This window comes from Sapajus apella, unplaced genomic scaffold (genome assembly GCF_009761245.1).
Source record: "Sapajus apella isolate SASKATOON/1434 unplaced genomic scaffold, GSC_monkey_1.0 scaffold38, whole genome shotgun sequence".
NCBI lineage: Eukaryota > Metazoa > Chordata > Mammalia > Primates > Cebidae > Sapajus > Sapajus apella.
Genome location: NW_022436978.1, coordinates 5,755,241 through 5,761,165, shown reverse-complemented (window position 1 = coordinate 5,761,165; position 5,925 = coordinate 5,755,241).

Genomic DNA, 5,925 nt, shown 5'->3' with positions numbered 1-5,925 from the left:
TCCAGCCTGGGTGACAGAGTAAGACTGTGTCTCAAAAAAAAAAAAAAAAGTTTTATACATCTATCTAAACTTTTACAATTGTGCACCTATATTACTTTGGTTAAAAATGTAAATTAAAGCAGAAAAGACTTCAGTCAGATACAAGAACCTAAAAGGTGACAAAGTATTGCCGTGGCAGCTAGAGAGGTATAGATCCGTGGCAGGCAGGGGCCTAAGGGGAGGTACCTGCCAGCTGGGCCAGAGAAAAGAAGGGGCCTTTTCCCTTCTTGCCCCAACAGGGTTCCACTGTAAACTTACTTTGTCCCATGGATCAACCACTGTTCTCATCAGACTCTTAACTTTTGTGGAGTCATGGGCCCTGTGAAATCAGAAACCTTTATTTGCCCCAGGAAAAACAATGTACACATATACATTCCCACAAAACTGTCCGTGTAACTCCCTGGGTTTACAAGCTCCTGGTTAAGAACCCCTGCTCCACGTGCTGATGGCTAACCAGACTGTTTTCCAAGTCCAGACTTTCCTTCTGAGCTTTAAATCCACACATTCAACTTTATTCTGCCTGGAAATCTCCCAGCAGCACCTCAAAGTGTCAAGTAGCGGAAACCGAATTTAAAATCCTCCTAAATCTGCTCCATCTCCCTTACTTCCTGTCTAGGGACTGGAACTATCATCTGCCCATTTGCCAGGTATGAGATCACACCTGGAGCAGTGGTTCTCAATGCTTGCTCTACATCAGAAGCCACCGTGGAGGTCTGTAAAGCACAGAGGCCTGGGCCTCCTGGCTGGCACCTAGACACAGAGCCTCTGGCAGGAAGTCCAGCACGGCCAGTTTGAGAAGAGGCTAAGAACCACTACCGCAGACAGAACATCTTTCTGTCAGTCTCACTCCAAAGCAGTCACCAAGTCCTGTGGATTCTAGCTACTGAATTTCATGGCATTTATTTAGAATAGGTCATTCTCAAGCAACGCTTAAAACAAGATAGACCAGGCCCAGCGGCTCATGCCTATAAACCCAGCACTTTGGGAGGGCAAGGCAGGAGGTTGCTTGAGGCCAAGAGTTTGAGACCAGCTTGGGCAACTTAGTGAGACTCCACCTGTAAATAAAAAAGAAAACAAAAAGGATAACCAGAGGAAGTTTCCCTTCCTATCATCATCTCCCAGTTACTGGCCAGCCTGCCTCCATTTTAACCTCCTTCAGTGCTTCCTCCGCAGCCAGAGTCAGTGTTCCAAACTGCCAATCTGACGATCTTATTTCCCTGCCTAATGCCTTTCAGTGGCCCCTCATCACTCCCGGGATAAAGAGCATACTCCTTAGCAAAGCACATGAGGTCCCCGCCCCACCCCAATCTGGGTCATGCCAACTTCTAGCTCTGCGTCTTCCCCACACCCCACTAAACCTACACAATCCACAAAAGCACAACTAAGCTACAAACAGGCCCACTGCCTGGGATTCCTTTGTTGCCTCTCTGGGAAGCCTTCTTGGACTAGACCTGGCTGGATTAATTGGGTGCCCGTTCTCAAGGGACCCAGAGCACCCTCTGCCTATATCTAGCACTAGATTAACCACAGGTGATTTTTAACAAAGGTGTAAAGGTAAAGTTGGCTTTCTCAACAAATGATGCTGGAAAACTGAATATCTGGATCTATATCTAAAAATGAGCCTTGGCTGGGCACGGTGGCTCACACCTGTAATCTCAGCACATTGGGAGGCCACGGCCCGTGGATCATTTGAGGCCAGGAGTTTGAGACCAGCCTGGCCAGCATGGTGAAACCCCGTCTCTACTAAAAATACAGGTTAGCCAGGTGTTGTGGCAGGTGTCTGTAATCCTAGCTACTCAGGAAGCTGAGGCATGAGAATCACTTGAAATCAGGAGGCGGAGGTTGCAGTGAGCCAAGATCATACCATTGCACTCCAGCCTGAGTGACAGAGCAAGACTCCACCTCAAAAATAAATAAATATAAATAAATATGAGCCTTCATTCTTACCTCACACTGTACATAAAATTAGTTTGAGTGTATCATAGACATAAACTAAAAGCCAAAACTACAATTCTAGAAGAAAATATAGGAGAAAATCTTTGTGAACTCACCTTAAAGTAGGCAATCAAGGAAAATGTTTAATAAATTGGTTGCATGGCCGGGCACGGTGGCTCAAGCCTGTAATCCCAGCACTTTGGGAGGCCGAGGCGGGTGGATCACGAGGCCAAGAGATCGAGACCATCCTGGTCAACATGGTGAAACCCCGTCTCTACTAAAACTACAAAAAATTAGCTGGGCATGGTGGCACGTGCCTGTAATCCCAGCTACTCAGGAGACTGAGGCAGGAGAATTGCCTGAACCCAGGAGGTGGAGGTTGCGGTGAGCGGAGATCGCGCCATTGCACTCCAGCCTGGGTAACAAGAGCGAAACTCCGTCTCAAAAAAAAAAAATAAAAATAAATAAATAAATAAATAAATAAATTGGTTGCTGGTCAGTTCTGCCAAGATGGCTAAATAGGAACAGTTCCAGAGTGCAGTTCCCAGCAAGAGTGACACAGAAGGCAAGTGATCTCCCCATTTCCAATCGAGGTACCAGGCTCATCTCAGTGGGACTGGTTGGACAGTGGGTGTAGCCCAAGGAGGGCAAACTGAGGCAGGGTGGGATGTTGCTTCACCTGGGAAGTGCAATGGGTCAGAGACCTCCCCCTCCTACCCAAGCAAGGCCATCGGGGACTTTTCCAGTCTGGAGTGGACCTCCAGCAGTTCTGCAGCAGAGGAACCTGACTGTTAGAAGGAAAACTAAAAAACAAAAAGAAAGAGCTTCAACATCAACAGAAAAGACACCCACTCAGAGACCCCATCCAAAAGTCACCAACTTCAAAGACCAAAGATAGATAAATCCACAAAGATGGGAAGTTTTTAAAAAGACTCATCATGCAATGAAGCCATCCCACTTAATTCCAGACACTTTACCCAAGAGAAATGAAAACATAAGTATATTTAAAGACCCTTCTAGGAAGCTCAAGTCAGTTTTATTCACATTGCCTTCAAACGGGAAACAATCCAGACATCCAGCAACAACCTCTGCATCCTCCTTGGCGGTCCTGAGAAGGTGCCTCTCCACCAGCGCAGCTTGGCTGGCTCTAGTCCATCCACCAGCGTCTAGATGGACAGACAGCCTGTGGCATATCCATACAATGGAATACAACTCACCAGTGATAAGGAGGGAGCTTGATACACACTCTAGTAAATAGTTGAAATGTTATGTTGCTTTAGTATTCATTTTGAGTATGGGGTTAACGGTTTCATACTAGAAGCAGGGCTTAGTCACCTTGGATACAGTTTCCAGCTCTCTGCCTCCTCCTAGCTTCTAAACACATTCCATCCAGATATCTGGTCCTATGTAGCCACCTCCTGGTAACTGCCTCCCTACGGGACGTATACATACAACCTACTAGACTCAGCCCACAGACGCCTACATCCTGCATGAACTATGCAGATATGCCACAGTGACTACTCCTAAGTCACAAGGTGGCCACACAGGGCTCCAGGCTGCTCACTCTAGAGGAACCAGTTAGCGCTCCCCTTGGGAAAATTGCATGAGTAATGCCCTGGACTCCAATAAAAACCTCAGCCCACAGTTCTGTCTCTCTCTGGCTCCCTGTACGATGGTTGTGTACAATGACCCCAAGACCTTCCTGATGGCTCTCATTGTGCCCTCTTCTCCTGTGGATCTGCAAGCAATAGGCCATTTCTGTTAGTGCCTGTGTTTCATTGTGTTGCCAGCTCTTTGTTGTGCCTGACTGACACGCTCAAACCTTAGGTTTTCCCTGGTCAGGGCTTTTCCTAGAGAGCAGCTATCTTGGTGGAAATAAACTAGATACAGGTCAGACAAGAATTGCAAGGGCATCTGCCAGGATAGATAAGTCTCCTGGGAGAGGGATGTCTGGTCAGCCAGGATACAGAGGTGTCCCATGAAAGGCCCACTGTAAACACTCACGACCAAATCCCAGGAGCCCTGCCAGGGCAGAATTGCCCTTTACAGCGACTCTCCAGAGAGGTCTCAAGACCACAGTAGAGGAAACTTACAACGCACACACCACATGGGTGACTCTCAGATGCATGCGCTAAACGAAGAAAGCCAGGCACAAAAGACCAGGCAGTGAACCCTTCTTGTATGCAATTCTGAGAAAGACAAAGTGCAGTGACAGACATCAGATGAACAGTTGTCTGGAGACAGGGTCGAGGGGAGGTGAAGGATTTGCTGCAGAAGGGCAGGAGGGTACTTTTGGGAGGAGAGGAAATATGCTTCTTGAACAGAGGGGAGGCTAGCATGGTGGTTTCATGTGTCAAAAGTCATGGAACTGAGCCGGGCATCATGGCGGCGCCTGTGGTCCCAGCTACTCGGGAGGCTGAGGCGGGAGGAGCGCTGGAGCCCAGAAGGTCAAGGCTGCACTGAGCCAAGATAGTGCCATTGCACTCCAGCCTGGGCGACAGAGAGACACCCTGTATCTAAAAAATAAAGAAGTCATAGAACTGTATACTTCCATGAACCATACTTAAATTTTCTGGTATTTATAGTATGCATATAATATATCATATCTCAATAAACTCGTTGTTTTTAATGTGAGGGTTGCTATGGGACATGGAGGGCGACCCTGCTCCCGACCCTCCGAGGCAGCGTTGACTCGAGGCCAGCGCGGAGGTCTGGTCCTGCTGCTCTGCCTCGCCAGGGCTCCTGCAGCGCTCTCCCGCCAGGGGGCAGCGTTGGGCCGGCGGCGCTGGCCGGACGCTCACGCGGCGGGGATGCTGTGGGGTAGCGGTGACGCCTTCTTCCCCCTGCGTGGTGAGGGACTGCGTCGCGCTACCCCGCTCTTTGCGCAGCCCGCAGCGGCAAGGCCACCGGCCAGGACACGAGTGCCCGCGAGTCGCGCCCTGGCTCCCGGGGGCCTGGCGTCTCGTTCCGGGAGGCAGCCTGGCTCCCGGGCACTGGCTCCCTGTCCACACGGCGGCCTCCCAGCAGCCCTCTAGAGCCGTCGCCCGTCCCCGCCTGCGGGACGCGGAGGGGCAGCACTGCCCGCCGCAGGCCACCTGAGCCTGCTCCCCGGCGCCGCGTGACCGTGTCAGGTCCCCGTCAGCCTCGCTGTGCGGACTCCGGGCGCCTCCACAACGGCTCGGTGGCCAAATGAGTGCCTGGGTGCCTGGGTTACCCGAGGCTCTCCCACCCCGACAAGCCACCGGATCCCACAGGCACAGGCTGAGGAGAGGCAGCAGCAGCGCCAGCCCCGCGCGCCGACACGGACCCCTCCGGGCCGCACTTCCCCGCGGACGCCGCCCTCAGGCGCAGGGAGAGGCGCCTCAGGGTCAGTGCCCTGCGGGGTTCTGGGACCTCCACGGTGTCGCCACTGTTCTCTCAGCCGCCTCTCGGCTTCACTTTCCTGTCAGGTCTGGGGCTGCCCGAGGCGTGATTGCCTGGGAACAGCACGCACACGCTGATCACTGCGGGGCTCAGCAGCCTCCCTATGCGCTGAGTCACCTGTCATGAGTGACTCCATTTTGAGGCGTTGCGGGCCACGGAGCAGGACTGTGGGCAGCACGCCCGGACCGCGCGCTGCCCTCGCCGACCTCTGGCGCATGGAAGCCGGGCGGTACCGGCAGAACTCCCCACCACGGAGAACCCCCAAATGGTCATTTCCAACAAGAGAAGGGTGGCCGGGGTTTTTGGTTTAAGATCCCCTCGCGCTGAAAGGGCGCCGCTCGTGTAGCAGAGGCTGCAGAGGAGGGAGCCTGAGCGCGGCCGGGCGACACCCATCCCCGCCTGGCGTTGCCCGGCCGGAGGGACCGCGGCGCCCTCAGGACCCTCCTCAGCGTGGCCTCAGCTCGCCCGGGACCTCCGGACCAGGCCAGGAGGGAGCGCGGGGACTCACACGGCGGCCCCGCCCGCGCG